This window comes from Antedon mediterranea, chromosome 2, assembly GCF_964355755.1.
Source record: "Antedon mediterranea chromosome 2, ecAntMedi1.1, whole genome shotgun sequence".
Lineage (NCBI taxonomy): Eukaryota > Metazoa > Echinodermata > Crinoidea > Comatulida > Antedonidae > Antedon > Antedon mediterranea.
The window spans coordinates 23,737,388-23,755,711 of NC_092671.1; positions in this window are offsets into that span (position 1 = coordinate 23,737,388).

The following is an 18,324-nucleotide window of genomic DNA, read 5'->3' on the forward strand; positions in this document are numbered from 1 at the left end:
AGTTCATCACATTTAAATGTGCGCGCACCAACATTTTACGTATTCAAATTTCTTCTACACGTTAATATGTTGTTGCTAAGATAATTTTCTTCAGAAATTGCTATCGTTGTGTTGTTTTTTTTATGACGTCATCATGTTAAATATTTGAATTAAAGGCAGGTCCCATAATTCAGTTAATATGTCATATAATATACAGTACAGTAGTACAATGTACACCAGCATAGTCTCTGATGTGAGCAAATTGTTGTTTGCCGCCCTCTGTATCATGTAGAATTAATGTCTCCTTTTATACACAGTGTACTGTATAATTATAATACAAGGCGAAAATACAGGACCACCTCTTATTATAGTTTTTAACGTATGACGTGCACGTGGCATCTGTCGTGCGGATAACTAACTCGTCAAAGTGACGAGTTTCATGTCTAGTTATTATTGTTATTATTATTATTAGTATTATTCATAATATAAAAATAACGCTTAAAAGAGAACGACGTTTCGACTCCATCATGGGGTCATTATCAAGTCCAATGAATAAAATATAAAACAACAACTAATTAAGTAGCACAAGCCAAGGGTCAAAGTTTAAATAACAAAAGACCTATTGTCTAACATCCTGTCAAATGAAAAGCTTAGCTTTTACAGAGTCACTTTGTTTATTCAGACTAGGTTTTAATTGTCTGATATACAACATTTCATAGATAAGACACTCAAATTTGTTTTTGCATTTCCTAAGTTAAAGATAACATTAGGAAAGTCGAAAAGAAACCTACTATTATAAGTCAACAATGTGTTGTGTATAAATTTAAATGTGACTTGTGCGATGCAAGTTATGTGGGATATACATGCCGACACCTCTACCAACGCATTGTTGAACATAGTAGATGCTTAATAGAACAGCATTTGAAGGATCATAACGTGATTGTTAATCCAAGTAAAATTAATTCATGTTTTAGTATACTTAGGAAATGCAAAAACAAATTTGACTGTCTGACTGTAATTATTATGAATGTGGGTTGTATTTATTGTTATTGTGTCATTGGTAATTTCGTAAAAAACTTAAAAGTAATTTGTTTATCATTGTACTCAAACTAGACCTTCAAACTGTTTTTGTCATGACTTTTTTTTATTTAATAATTATATACAAATGTATTTTTTTCTTTTGTTTATGGGTCTTGTGTGACAAGTATTCTCTTCTTGCAAGATCCTCTATTAATGGTATTTTTTGTATTTTCTCATTATAAATTATCATTCTTTTTTATTGTATTGTTTTACCATTGATAGAAACTAATAAATGTTGAATTATGAAGAATTATGAATTATTATGAATTTGGTTTAGTGGATGGTGGTACTATCTGAGTGTTATCTGTTTAATTTTAGTTTACTTTTTATTTTATATATGTGTGAAGCCATGTCCCTTGTGAAACTTGTGTAGTAGTGCAACTATTTAGTATCCTATCAATCAATCTTACTCATTTCCTGGTAACTAGGCCCTATTTCTGCTGCCAATAAACAATACGGTATTTTTTTTTGCCTGCGACATGATCGGTCAACATCGTGTTTTTATTTTCTGTCGTTGTCAGCTGTTTTACACACGTGTATAGATATATTCGGCGAAAATGTGGAGCAAAGACGTCACAGTATTTACTATATAAATCTGTGTGGGGAAGGAGGGGTGGAGAAGGAGGGGGTGGGGAAGCTAAAATTTCTGGCCAACTAAAAGGTAATAAAAGGGACAACCAACATTTATAAAGACATTTCTAAAAAAACATAAAGCAGGAGTACGGAATAGACTTGTCTCCAAAGCAAGTAAACTCAAAGCTGAAGAGCCTGCGAAAGCAGTACAACATTGTAAAATACAATAACTCGGGGAGGGAATGAATTACTTGTCCCCATTACGATGTTTTCTGTGCTCTCACAACATATCTATCACTAGGGCTAGGCTGTTGAAAGTGAGATGTAAAACTTCCTTTAAGGCTTTATTGCAACTTTTAATTATCGACCAAATAAATGAATGGCAATTTGGGTAAAAAGGATGAAATTTAACACGACTACCCAAGAAGTATTGTTAGCAAAAACGGGGTACTGAAAAATACGATATAAAAAATACCGTGTTTTATACCGTATTTTTAAACCGTATTTTTAAACCGTATTTTGAGTAGTTGCAGCAGAAACAGGCCCTTATTCTATAGGAATGAGTCAGGTATATCAGAGGTGGGCCTGTAACCAGGAATGTACCTCTCTGGTCAAGACTTCAATAACTTTTGCTCCCATAGGATACATTTACCTTTTATAAGTACTACTAGTACTGCATAATTAGGAAACAGTAAAGTCATATCTGAATTGAAGTTCTAATATATATATTAATAGTTTATTTTGTATTTTTGTAGTTAAGTTAAGTGTTCTCCGAATAAATTATTATTAATGGTCTCCCTTCCTTTGATGTTTTTATGGCCTCCAGATGTTACTTGCCAGTGTTTGCAATAGAGATAACATAACATTAAATGAAGTTAGGTCCTAATTGTAAACTAGTAAGAATTATTAATTGGCTTAAACAAATTTATGATAATAGGGTAAAGTCAAATAAAAGTAAAATTAATTAAAATGAGATATAAATTTAAATAGAAGAATAACAGCTATTTATCTCCCTGGCTCAATGTAGTTAGAGAAGGTAAAGGTTGTTCTCAGAATTTAAAGATACATTCCAATACACTTGCTTTAGATAGATATTTATGTACAAATATGTCATAGTTTTATAAATATGGTAACTACACAATAAATTTACCAAATACCAGTTCATTGCAAACTAATGGAAATTTGGATAACATTTGTAAATGTTTGTATGTCTATGCGTATGAAACTCAAATTGCCAAATGTCTTTAATCCTCTAAAAATAGAACGACTATACAAAGTTTGTCGCAGTGTGAATAAAAATGCTTCAATGTTAAAAGAAACCAATTTCCTGAGATGTTTTTCTTGGTCTTGATTTTATCCTGCATTTCAAATCATCATCAAGAAAGCTGACTCTTGCAACACCACTCAAGGCTAATGTACTTAATGCATCATTGGTTTCAGTAACCAAATTGTCCCTTAGTTTCTCACTTTTATACCTCTAATAATCTAAACTAGTAATGTTATGGCTAACTTGATTAAAATTTATTGGAGTAACTTAAGTAATCAAACTGGTGTCAATACTTATATAATGATATAGTTATCAATAGTCATGTTTCTGATGTTAGGGAAAATTATATCAATTACAGTCATCAAATTCACTACAGCTGAAATATTCTAATCTATGCTTTCCTGTTTATTGATGTCCCTAATTTGGGTTCCTATTGTTCCTTATTATTTTTGCTGGTGACACTGTGTAGCAAGAATGTGTATATCTTAACATAGATTCTAAGTACTGTATATTCCTTTGTTCATAACTAATTGATATGCTAATTTAGTTTCTAAAGTATGTGGGTTGCATTTAATTGGTATTAGTATTACAGTTTATTTTTAATTTGGTTTTATCGAATTATCAATAAAAACTAATTGATCATTTCTTATTTTTGACTTATTTCTTATTTGAATACTATTTGGAAATTTTTTTTAATGGTTCAACAAAATGTAAACACCATTTATTACTAGATAACATCTATGATTTATATCAAGATAAATCAATTGGCTCAATTTTTGGACTATAATTGTAATTCATTTTTAATTACAGCTATAGTTAAGTCTAGGACCTGGGTCAAATTTGTATGCATTTAATTTAGGAGAGAATATCTCAACTGTTAGGATAATTTGACACCAACGAACAACATGGAATGTGTGCTGAATTCGCTATCCGGGGCGAACATGCCCAAAATCGGGGTCAAAGGTTCTTATATCTCGACAACCACTTGTCGTACAGATTTGCTTTTGGTGACAAATTGTTCAGAAAATACATATTTATATTCAGTCTAACACAACCTCTAACAAAAAAATGACTGGAAATGCTTTTACTGACCTTTGACCCCAAAATGACCAAAAAACACATTTTCAGGTTAAATTATTCTTTGAAATGCCAATGGACAACTGTATGGTATCAAATGAAAGCATACACAATATGCTACCCAACTTGTATTGAAAATGTTTAATTATGAAGCTAATTATATGGAAAATGTGCATATTTTGATTATTTTTATACAAAAAATGAATAATTGGTAGCGTAATTGTTATTTATATAATATTAAATAATTTAAGTGTTTGGAAAAACTATTTGGTATCAAATGAAAGCCCATAAAATATTCTACCCATTGCTACCCAACTTTTATTAAAAATCTGTAATTATGATGCTAATTTTGTTAAAAATGTACATATTTTAGTATTTTTTTACAAAATGAGTATACATATTAAATAGTGTAAATTTATTTTGATTTATTTATAATATTTAATAATTCAAGTGTTCTTTTGGTGTCAAATTGTTCAGAATATACATATTTGTATTCGGTCTAACACAACTTTTAGCGGAAAAATTACCGGAAATGCTGTCACTGACCTTTGACCTAAAAATGACCAAAAAAACACATTTTCTGGTTAAATTATTCTTTAAAATGCCAATAGATAAACTGTATGGTATCAAATGAAAGCATACACAATATGCTACCCATTGCTACTCAACTTGTATTGACAATTTTTAATTATGAAACTAATTATATGGAAAATGTGCATATTTTGATTACTTTTATACAAAAAACGAGTATTTGGTAGCGTAATTGTTATGTTTTTTTATATAATATTAAATTATTTAAGTGTGTGAAAAAACTATTTGGTATCAAATGAAAGCCCATTAAATATTCTATCATTGCTACCCAACTTGTTTTAAGAATCTGTAATTATGTTGTATTTTTTTATATCTAGGCTAGATCATTATCCTGTAACACTAACAGTTGAGATATTCTCTCCTAAATTAAATGCATACAAATCTGACCCAGGTCCTAGACTATATGACTATACATTCATTTTAAATATTATTCATATTGGGTGTTACTTTGTCCAATTTGTTAAATTTATTGGATATTTTACGTACTGGTGGCCATCTCGGATTTGACACCCCTTTTTTAGAAAAATGGTAACATCTTTGTTGTATTACTTTACAACGTAGAGAAACTAAATCAGCTGGAATTACATAAGTGGCCTATTAAAATGAATATATATGTTCCGAGTATTTTGATACCAATATCATTTTGATAGACCAAAGGGTTACGGAGATTAATAGGGCAATTTGGATGCCATTTTGAAATTGCATTGAAAATCTGTAATTATGAATAATGATGTAGATTTTTTTGAAAAATTTGCATATTTTATTAATTTTTGACAAAAATGAGTATATTAAATAGTGTAAATTTATTTTGGTTTATTTATTATGATTAAATTATTGAAGTGTTTAGAAGATCTATTCAGTATCAAATGAAAGCCCATAAAAATATTCTATCCATTGTTACCCAACTTGTATTGAAAATCTAATTATGATATTTAACAACAAAATGTGTATATTTTGACAAAAATGAGTACTGTATACTGTACGTAAGTGCAAGTAGTGTACATTTATTTTGTATAATAAATCAATATTTTTTTAGTTTTAATGAAATATGTGACATATCAAATGAAAGCCAATCATATATGCTATAATTGAATTGTAAAGTTAAAATTAATAAAGCTACTTTAGAAAATGTTTTATAATATTATAAATAAACCAAAATAAATTTACACTACTTTCTGTATACGGTACTCATTTTTTTCCAAACACTGATGATGTAATGATTTAATATTATATAAATAAACATACCAATTACGCTACCAAATATTCATTTTTTGTATAAAAGTAATCAAAATATGCACATTTTCCATACAATTAGCTTCATAATTAGAAATTTTCAATACAAATGCTTTCATTTGATACCACACAGTTTGTCCTTAGCATTTTAAAGAATAATTAAACCTGAAAATGTGTTTTTTGGTCATTTTTGGGTCAAAAGTCAGTAAAAGTATTTCCAGTAATTTTTTCGCTAGAGGTTGTGTTAGACTGAATATAAATATGTATATTCTGAACATTTTGTCACCAAAAGCAAATCTGTACGACAAGTGGTTGTCGAGATATAAGAACCACACATTTTTAACTTTTGACCCCGATTTTGGGCATGTTCGCCCCGGATAGCGAATTTGGCACACATTCCATGTTGTTCGTTGGGGGTCAAATTATCCTATAACAGTTGAGATATTCTCTCCTAAATTTAATGCATACAAATCTGACCCAGGTCCTAGACAACGGAAACATTAAAAAACATTTCAACCCCTTAATAAACATTTTTCTTCTTAATTGTTTTTTTTTTCAAATTTTAGATTTAGAATAGATTTTACTATTATGAAAATTGTGCATTGTCCATTGTCCTTAAGATCGACAATTATCCTTAATATGCACTTATTTCTTAAATGTATTGTTTATAGTTCATAGATTTTACAAATATGGTACAGTATTAATTGTTATAACTTTTTGTGAACATTTTGTATGGGTTGAACCTCTCGTTACGTGTTCCTCCGTTTTAAAGGAGAGAAACCAAACTATTATTATTATATTATGTTGGCAAGCGTCTATTAATTAGTATGACAACAACATTTTTATATTTAATGACAAAAAGAGAGATTGACCTTTTGCTTTCATTAACTCAGATTAGCAAGAAAAAAAAAATGTTTGTCTTTCTTCTTACAATTAAAGAATAATAGAACTTGAATGAAGCTCAATTGATTAGAATGAGAGTATACTGTACTAGAATTATTTAGTAATCAACAAAACCAAAGCAAGGCAAGGTACATAATAGTTTAGAATATCTTAAAAATGAAATTATTGAAGAAGTTAACGAATACAAATATTTAGATACTACCATAGTAGACAACAAATTTAATGTTACAACTCAGTCAGATGAAAAGCAAATCAGCGAATGTATTTTTAAAGAAAACTTAACTATTTTAACGTAGATAAAACGATTTCAATATTATTTTACAAATCTGTTGTCCTTAGCATTTTAACTTTAAATTGTATATATGGTAAGGTGACGAAAGCAATCAAAAACAAACTTAAGAATGTAAAGCTGCTAAACATATAATGAGAGTGGAAATTGTTATTGAAACCTTAGAAACAATTTATACCAGCTGAACTCAAAAGAAAGTTATTAAGATTATTCAAATTAAACACATCCTCTAAAATCATTAATTAAAATATAATAGATCTGGCATAAGATTATGTGTACCGCGTACTCATATGACAAGATATAGGAATTCTTTTTATCCAAATTCAATTTTCAAATTTAATCGGGCGCTAATTTTGTTACTTATCATTTGTATTATGTATGCCAAAGGAAAGCAAATTTCCACAAATTATTGGACGAATAAAATATATATTGTATCTGATCTTAAAACTTTTTGAAAATGGAACATGTTCCCAATGTTAAATCATTACAGTGACATATTATAACAATAGACCTATTATAATTTATAGGTCCATCAATGATACCAACACACAGATTTATTTGTTTTATTTTATATACTATCATCATGTAATTATTTTTAAACCATGATTTGACCAAAAAGATTATATCCTTTTATTTTGTATATTATTATTAATTGTAGTAAGGGATTGTAATGCTTTTATAACCATACTACACAACTGCTCTTAGTCTTATCTCTGTGAGTGACAATAAAATCTCCCTCCCCATTAAATAACACCCCCTCCCCCTTGTACCCTAATGACATTCACACAGAGGTTCCAAATATATTGAAAAGATCGTTTTTTTATGTTGCGTCATTAAAAATCTGTAATTTAACGAGAAAATGTGACTTTTATACGAAATTTTGTCCACTCATGTCGTAAATTGTTTACCACAAATGCGATAGAGCATGACCGAAATTACGATACGCCGTCAGCGCCCGTTGACAAATATGCTATAAAACCTATAATTGACTGTTTATAGAATAATGTAAATTTAATTTACAATAAATACTCAATGAAATATATGACATAATAAAGAAATCCAAATATAAATTGAAATATTTACAGATAATGTGTTTAAAAATATCCAAATTAAAACGGCCTTCCATAACATAAAGTGCGCCCTCAATCGTCATACATTTATCAAACTTTTGAATTTTATGTTTATGTTTTATGCCATCACAAATGGCAAAATATATTTTTCGACTTTATGTTATTGTTAACTAGATTAAGAAGGAAAAAATCCATTTTGCGTCTACAAGATAATAATTTCAATTTCCAAACTTTAACAGCGGAAAACGGCCACGTTTGTGATTAGTCAGAATCAGAAAATATTTACTCATTCTTCCCTAAAGGATGGTGGAGCTGAATTGTATTGGCATCCCACATTGTGTGACGTTTTTGAGACATTTTAGAATAAATTTCATCCCAAGTGTTATTTGAAAATATAATATTGAAAAAAAAACCAAAACAACGCTTTCCTCAATTACGTTGTTGCCAATTGAACTATTGTACGCATCTTGGCCGGCGGCCCACTACAATTCAGAGAATTAAAACGCATAATATTTACGAGATACTTGTTTCCATTAAGAAAGACGTTAAAGAAGATGGATAAATGGTGAAAGGCGAATGTAATTTCTTCATTGAATGTCATTCAAAACACCTATTTTTTAACTTCAAATCTCTCAACGTCTTTGATGTTAATAAACTTCAAACTGCATTATTCATGTACCGACTTACAAATAATCTACTTCCGACCCACATATGTTCACTCTTTACTAAACCTTCTGATACCCATACACATTTTACCAGTTTTTCCAATACTAATGTATACACTGTTAAAAACTGCGACTCGCACATTAGACGTCATTCAATACTTTATACCGGACCTAAACTTTGGGAAAGTCTTTCACATTCACTGATAAAGAAACCTTCACTTTTTAGTTTTAAAATTACATATAAGCAATCTCTAATCCAAGCATATGATGAATAAGGTGTTATGATTATTTTTAATTATGTTAATTTATTGTTATTCTAATTTTTATATATTATATTTTAATCACAACTATTACTGATATTTGTTATTCTCCAATTTTTACTAGGCATTTTGTACAGCAAATATTAATATTTCATGTGCTGTTTTTGTCATGTACCGTAACTGCAGTCTTGTTAGGGGGTCAAGCTTAAAGTACCATACTTATTTGACCTCCTTTCACACTTCTTTGTTGTACAAGTTTCTCTATATATTTTGTTTAAATTAGTTTGATTACCTTAATGTTTCACATTACCGGTACTTGTATTATTTTTTGAAGTGTGAACAAAAATTGAATAAAAAAAAAAAAAAAAAAAAAAACAACCATATTTATTTTCCCATAAAAAAGGCCTATATAAATTTGGAAAAGAAAAATTATCAAACTGCAGGCAATAAGCTAGGCAGATTCCGACTTTACAGACATTTTGCGAAAGATCTGATCCTGCTATTTTTTCTAATGTCCTTTCTATGACTTAATAATCGCAATAGTTTTAAAATTGTCTGAATTTTATTTCAAAACCCAATACAAACAGCAAAATTAACTCGCAAATAATAACAGGAAGGTTTTCCACCAAACGCCATGCTCTGTTGTCAAAATCTACAATTATTGTGTGAAATGAGAATATTATATCTTATATCTTTGAACAATGTAAATATAGGTTACCTATTTCAGCGGTACGTTTACAATCTGCGTAGGAACCTTTTTGAAAAGTCTTTGTAGGGCCTCATCGCATAAATGTGTTTCTTTCATCTCTGTTTATTCCGTTCCGTTTACATTGTATGTTTGCCAATGTTTTTATTGAATTAAAAATTGATAGTTGGTAACTAATGTAAAGAGGGTTTGTGCAAAATGTGGTCATCCCTACCCAGAGCTGCTTAGAAGTAGTTTTGGTCATATATTTTGTAGAAACAGCACTTGTGACAAAATCTGCCGTCAATAACAACCACATTATTTTGTGCAAACTTGCCACCATCAATGTGCAATTGATGTATCAATTGATTTCTACACTTGTGTTGTTTTTGATGGAAATTATAGGTTCATATCGGCAAAAAATCATCACCCAAACATGACGCCGTTATATGTAACACATTTTGATGTTAAATGTGCAAATAATATTTTTTTTTAAATCAAAAAACTGTTTCGTTTGCTAATGTGAGATTGAACGGCTGGTAATAATATGTATATTTTGTAACACGAAACATTTTTTTTGTGTTCAATTCAATTCAAATTCACATTTATTTAGCCAAAAGCAGCATGGACCTTACACTCGAAAAACGGCATTCTGTAGTAGTACCGGTAGTAAGTCCATTTACAAAAACAAAAATAAGTCATAATATTATTGCTGAGAATTCTAAATTAACTTCAATCTGTGGAAGTAGTGTCATCATCAGCAATAGACACGATCGTACATCCAGTATCATCGGACAAAATGTGTTGTTTTTTAGAAGACAACATCTTTTATTCTGTATTACACAATCATATCTGCAAGTTGGACAAGGACGACACATCTTATTTTGGATACATACTCAGTGTTATTGCATTTTTGCTATTTATTATTGAATTTTTCAAACAAAAATATGGTATAGATAGTAACAACGGATAGGATTATGTGCTAGATGTATCCCGGGTCGTCCCTATGCAACGTATTTTGGTGTTGAAATATTATACTATATAGGGGGCGCTATAACAAGCAAAAATTGTATTCATAAAAGCATGCACAGCAAATTCATATCCGAATACTGTATCAGCAACAGAATTCATTTACGGCCTACAGAATTTTGCAAATCAAGATTTTATAAGATATCTCAACTTTAAAATCATATTGATGTTTTAGTAAACGTTTTTGGGATAGGATTCCATTATTATCAAGAGGTGTGTATAACGTTAGCAAAATGTTTTCAAAACGTAATGGTTTCATTACAACGTTATTGTTAATGTTCATTTCACGTTAGTACTAAATGTTAAATCTAAACGGTTGTTGTAAATGTTTCAACGTTATCTAAAAAAGAATGTTTGGATGTTTCTAAAACGTTAGAAAAATGTTAACATGTTATGTAATCGTTTGTTTTAAATTGTAAACGTTTGTATAACGTTAGCAACAACTTATTGAAATGTTGCTTGATGGTTTATTAGTACAACGTTATTGGGAACGTTCATTGCACGTTAGGCCAATGTTAAAAACAAATGTTATTTAGATGTCACATTTTAACGTTTATTGTAAATGTTATTTCAACGTTATTTCAAAGTTATGTTGATGTTATATTTGAACGTTATTGTAAACGTTTTTTTTTAACGTTAGCAAAATGTTACCCAAACGTTGTCTACTGGTTTACTTACAACGTTATTGGGAACGTTCATTGCACGTTAGGCCAATGTCAAAAACAAATGTTATTTAGATCTCACATTTTAACGTTTATTGTAAATGTTATTTCAACGTTATTTCAAAGTTATGTTGATGTTATATTTGAACGTTATTGTAAACGGTTTTTTAACGTTAGCAAAATGTTACCAAAACGTTGTCTACTGGTTTATTTACAACGTTATTGGGAACGTTCATTGCACGTTAGGCCAATGTTAAAAACAAATGTTATGTAGATGTCACATTTTAACGTTTATTGTAAATGTTATTTCAACGTTATTTAAAAAGTTATGTTGATGTTATGTTTGAACGTTATTGTTAACGTTTGTATAACGTTAGCAAAATGTTATCAAACCTTTTTATGATCGTTTAGTTACAACGTTATTGGGAACGTTCATTACACGTTAGGTCAATGTTTAAAACAAATGTTATGTAGATGTCACATTTAATGTTTATTGTAAATGTTATTTCAACGTTAGTTAAAAGTTATGTTGATGTTATATTTGAACGTTATTGTAAACGTTTTTTTTAACGTTAGCAAAATGTTATCAAAATGTTGTCTACTGGTTTACTTACAACGTTATTGGGAACGTTCATTAAACGTTAGGCCAATGTTTAAAACAAATGTTATGTAGATGTCACATTTTAACGTTTATTGTAAATGTTATTTCAACGTTATTTAAAAAGTTATGTTGATGTTATATTTTGAACGTTATTGTAAACGTTTTTTTAACGTTTGCAAAATGATATCAAAATGTTGTCTAATGGTTTATTTACAACGTTATTGGGAATGTTCATTGCACGTTAGGCCAATGTTAAAAACAAATGTTATATAGATGTCACATTTTAACGTTTATTGTAAATGTTATTTCAACGTTATTTAAAAAGTTATGTTGATGTTATATTTGAACGTTATTGTAAACGTTTTTTTAACGTTTGCAAAATGATATCAAAATGTTGTCTAATGGTTTATTTACAACGTTCTTGGGAACGTTCATTGCACGTTAGGCCAATGTTAAAAACAAATGTTATATAGATGTCACATTTTAACGTTTATTGTAAATGTTATTTCAACGTTATTTAAAGAGTTATGTTGATGTTATATTTGAACGTTATTGTAAACGGCTTTTTTAACGTTAGCAAAATGTTACCCAAACGTTGTCTACTGGTTTACTTACAACGTTATTGGGAACGTTCATTACACGTTAGGCCAATGTTAAAAACAAATGTTATGTAGATGTCATTTTTTAACGTTTATTGTTAATGTTATTTCAACGTTATTTAAAAGTTATGTTGATGTTATATTTGAACGTTATTGTAAACGTTTGTATAACGTTCGCAAAATGTTATCAATATGTTTTCTAATGGTTCATTTACAACGTTATTGGGAACGTTCATTGCACGTTAGGCCAATGTAAAAAACAAATGTTATATAGATGTCACATTTTAACGTTTATTGTAAATGTTATTTCAACGTTATTTAAAAAGTTATGTTGATGTTATATTTGAACGTTATTGTAAACGTTTGTATAACGTTAGCAACATGTTATTGAAATGTTGCTTGATGGTTTATTTACAACGTTATTGGGAACGTTCATTACACGTTAGGCCAATGTTAAAAACAAATGTTATATAGATGTCACATTTTAACGTTTATTGTAAATGTTATTTCAACGTTATTTAAAAAGTTATGTTGATGTTATATTTGAACGTTATTGTAAACGTTTGTATAACGTTAGCAACATGTTATTGAAATGTTGCTTGATGGTTTATTTACAACGTTATTGAGAACGTTCATTACACGTTAGGCCAATGTTAAAAACAAATGTTATGTAGATGTCATTTTTTAACGTTTATTGTTAATGTTATTTCAACGTTATTTAAAAGTTATGTTGATGTTATATTTGAACGTTATTGTAAACGTTTGTATAACGTTCGCAAAATGTTATCAATATGTTTTCTAATGGTTCATTTACAACGTTATTGGGAACGTTCATTGCACGTTAGGCCAATGTAAAAAACAAATGTTATATAGATGTCACATTTTAACGTTTATTGGAAATGTTATTTCAACGTTATTTAAAAAGTTATGTTGATGTTATATTTGAACGTTATTGTAAACGTTAGTATAACGTCAGCAACATGTTATTGAAATGTTGCTTGATGGTTTATTTACAACGTTATTGGGAAGGTTCATTACATGTTAGGCCAATGTTAAAAACAAATGTTATGTAGATGTCATTTTTTAACGTTTATTGTTAATGTTATTTCAACGTTATTTAAAAGTTATGTTGATGTTATATTTGAACGTTATTGTAAACGTTTGTATAACGTTCGCAAAATGTTATCAATATGTTTTCTAATGGTTCATTTACAACGTTATTGGGAACGTTCATTGCACGTTAGTCCAATGTAAAAAACAAATGTTTTATAGATGTCACATTTTAACGTTTATTGTAAATGTTATGTTGATGTTATATTTGAACGTTATTGTAAACGTTTGTATAACGTTAGCAACATGTTATTGAAATGTTGCTTGATGGTTTATTTACAACGTTATTGGGAACGTTCATTACACGTTAGGCCAATGTTAAAAACAAATGTTATATAGATGTCACATTTTAACGTTTATTGTAAATGTTATTTCAACGTTATTTAAAAAGTTATGTTGATGTTATATTTGAACGTTATTGTAAACGTTTGTTTAACGTTAGCAACATGTTATTGAAATGTTGCTTGATGGTTTATTTACAACGTTATTAGGAACGTTCATTACACGTTAGGCCAATGTTAAAAACAAATGTTATGTAGATGTCATTCTTTAACGTTTATTATAAATGTTATTTCAACGTTATTTAAAAGTTATGTTGATGTTATATTTGAACGTTATTGTAAACGTTTGTATAACGTTCGCAAAATGTTATCAATATGTTTTCTAATGGTTTATTTACAACGTTATTGGGAACAACGTTAATTGCACGTTAGGCAAATATTATTTAAAACAGTTATGTAGATGTTGCTTTTCAATGTTATTGTGAATGTTTTACAGACGTTATATAAATATTATTTAGAACGTTAGACAGATGTTGAGTTTGAACGTTATTTTATACTGTCTGATTATACGTTATCAGCATGTTATAAAAACATATTGATTGCAACGTTATTGTGAACGTTCAATTAACGTTAGACAAATGTTACTGAATTAGTTTTGTAAATGTTACTTTTGGACATTATTGTAAACGTTATTCTAACATTAGATGAACGTTATCAAAACATGTTTTGTAATGGTTACATTTTGAATGTTATTGTAAATGTCCTTCAAACGTTACATAAACGTTATTATAAATGTTCTGTATGAGGTAAAACGTAACATTTTTTAGAACGTTTATTTAACGTTAGGTAAATGTTAATAAAACAAGTTTGGAAAATGTTATATATTAACGTTATTATAAACGTTTTTACAACGTTGAAAGAATGTCCGACGAATAAGTCTTGTTAAGTGAACGTTATGTTAATGTTCTTTTAACGTTCGTAGTGAACCTAACCAAACAATAACCAAAGAACGTTAGAAAAACGTTATGTGTTTGCTGGGTATTCAATTACACATTTAGCAAAGTACTTTAACCATATCCAGCTATGTATCGGTCTCTTGGATTGTCTCATTACAGACATCCATACACTGTGTGAACATACACATGATGTTTACTGTTACTGTGTTCAACTACATCACCAATCCTCCAAGAAAAAAACGTCAATTGTGGGAGAGTGGGGTTGGGAGATAGGGTTTGGGTTCAGGGGATTTTGCTTAGTAACACCAGAATTGTGGTTGGAAAATGTTAAAGTATTTAATCATCCCTGGGAAGCAGATGGGAGTTTGGGGTGGGGATGTAGGCCTATCACCATGACCGAAACTGTATTTGGAATGTTTTAAACTACATTTGAAAACTGCCACTGAGGGATTATGGGTTGGGAGTGATAATAACATAATTTGTACTGGGGTGTAGTGTAGTAGGGGGAGGAGGAGCGAAAATACTAGCGTAATGAAGTAGCCTATATGATTGGATTGTACTAGGAAAAGTTACTCAATTTGAACTGTCCAGGGGAGTACTCAATTTGAACTGTCCAGGGGAGGAGTTAAGGTTTGTTGATGGTGGCTGGGGTGGTGAAAGGAGAAAGAAGGCTGGGGGACCGCAGTATCTAAATTACATATTTTAATTATCAGCCAATATGACACCTATTCATTTACACAATTTACAACGTACCATTTAACCATTATTAGACCCATCGTAGCTATGCATAGGCCTAGGCCTACTCCTCTCAATTCGAAGCTTAAGTTGAATTGAATTTGTCCATCACTGGGAAGAATTTGTTTTTAAGAAAGAGTAGGCCTATGGGGTGTTATTGAAGAGGGGTGGAGGTTGGCGAGTATAGACAGATACTGGCGTCGGGTGTTATGTACTGAGAAGGCTGTAAACTAATTTTGAAACCCGCCCTGGGGCGGGTATAATTGCTAGTAATCTATAAGAGGCCATTCATAACTCTTTGTTTGTTGGTGCCTCTGACCCTTCGTCGCCTTGCCTTGTAAATTGTACAGCCTTCTAAGGTGTTTTACAGAATGCTAATGACAGCTAATTAATTGCTGTACCTGTATAATATATGCACAATATACTGTACATAGCATGTATTGCATAAATATGCTATAAAGAAAGATAATAATCTGTGACTTATAATAATATATCGCTAGACGAATATAATAACAATAAAGGACGCCCTCAATAATTATTTTGTCAGAGACTTTTTATTGGCCGAATATATTTTCTCACAGAAAAATTTTTTTAAATAATAATTTATTGGAAACTTCACTTTTACAACAGAGGCACACTTTGATGATAAAGTTGCGTCCAAATAACATAAAAGAATAAATAAAATTATTAACTTAAAAATAAATCAAAATGAATGAATGAAATACAAAACATAACTCTTACAAAAAAAAAAAAAAAAAATTAAATACTTTAAATCAAAATAAATAAATAAAACAAACTTAAGAGGAATAAAAATAAATAAAAATGTTTAGATACACACAAAATAAATAATAAAATTAATTTCATGGTATGAATCAAAATAAAGAGTATAACGGTGTGTGTAATACTCAACACTAAGGCATAATAAATAAAATAAAAAGACAAAGATTACGAAACAGAAATCAAAATGACACACAAAAGTAGAAAAGCAGTTCAAAACACAACAGCATTGAAGTTATAAGTTTAAAAGAGCACAACGTTTCTTCCATAAAGATTTAGCCAATGATTTACAGAATTTGTCGATTAAAGACTTAATAATATTATCAAATAAATCATGGTCATTGCCTAGAATAAGAAGGGTTTTGTTGAATAAATCTAAATTCTGAAAATAGTCAAAGAGATAAAAAAGATTACATTCCAAAAGTTCTTGTTGGAATTTAGCAATTTGGTTTTTTCTCTCTTCTTCTAGAGCAGTACATGTTAGGAGAAAGTGCATAATGGTTTCTTCTTCATTTCTGTTGCACAATTTACAACAACCATTAGCATTAGGATCATTTGACCATTTAGATGTTTTTCTTTCAAGGGGAAGGGTGTTTGATCGCAGCTTAAATTTTAACGATGCTCCTTCAAAGTCAATTTTATCAAGTAGATACTGTTCAAGTTTTGGTTCATTTTTTATATACATATAATGTTCAATTGACGTTTTACATTTACCGTCTTCAACCCAATGCGAGAGAGCTAGATTTTTCATAATTATTTTTGTATTGGAAGCCCAGTTTTGGCATCAAAGTTATCATTACCATTTCGAATATCAGAAAAAATATCATGTGTACCACAATTATCAATGATATTTCGAACACACAATGGAATTTTAAATGATAGATCATTAAAATTCTCTGTCAATTTAACTAGTGTTTTCAGTAATTAAATTCAATCCTGATATATGCCGAAACCCGGAAATCCGATATATACCGGTTATATTTCCGGCACGATAATCCGATGAGAACTAAAGGGGTCGGAAAACACACGGCCAGTCTGTGGTCCGAGGGCGCTAGACATTTGGCCAGCCTGTGGCCGGCCCGAGGGCGCTAGCATGAAACACACGGCCAGTCTGTGGTTCTTCTTTTGGCCAGCCTGTGGTCCGAGGGCCTAGACATATCGGCCAGCCCGTGGTCCCGAGGGCGCTAGAGATAACTTTTCCATGCTTTTCTAAAGTGAAAGCTTACGTTAGAACATTATAATATGTTAATTCGACGTTTATTACAATGGTTTGCATATATTCTAATAATTGATTATTCATTCTTCTAGAGTAAAAGCTAACTTTAGAGCATACATGTCAATTCAACATTTATTACAATGATTTTCATATATCATGGAGTAAAGAACTTTACTACATGCATATATTCTTAGTAATTGATTGTTCATTCGTCTAGAGTAAAAGCTAACTTAAACTACAAAGAAGGAAAATAAAGTTTAAAATGAATTAATAAATGTTTGTGTTCATGGCTGCTATATCATACCACGTTAGATTTACTTCAAAATAATTGCTTGTTTGTACGCCTGTTCCGTTTAAACTACGAACTGGCTGCTTACATCTCTAAACTAATAACCAAAGATGACGATTCAAATATTAAATTTTTAATGATAATTAATATGCAAAAACAAAACGTTAATAAAACTGAACTGACTCGTAATTACTAATAAATGTTTATAGAGGATATTTTTATGATTTTAGATTGGTTCTTAACCAAGCCGATTTTAATATAGCATTAAAATCATTCTTATAGCAGGGAACATTTTCGCCAGTGTAGCGTAGCAAAAAGCTATACAAAACAACCTTATTGCTACACATTTTGAAAATTGTGTAGCAAAAAATACAATACAAAACTATGTTTCTGGACT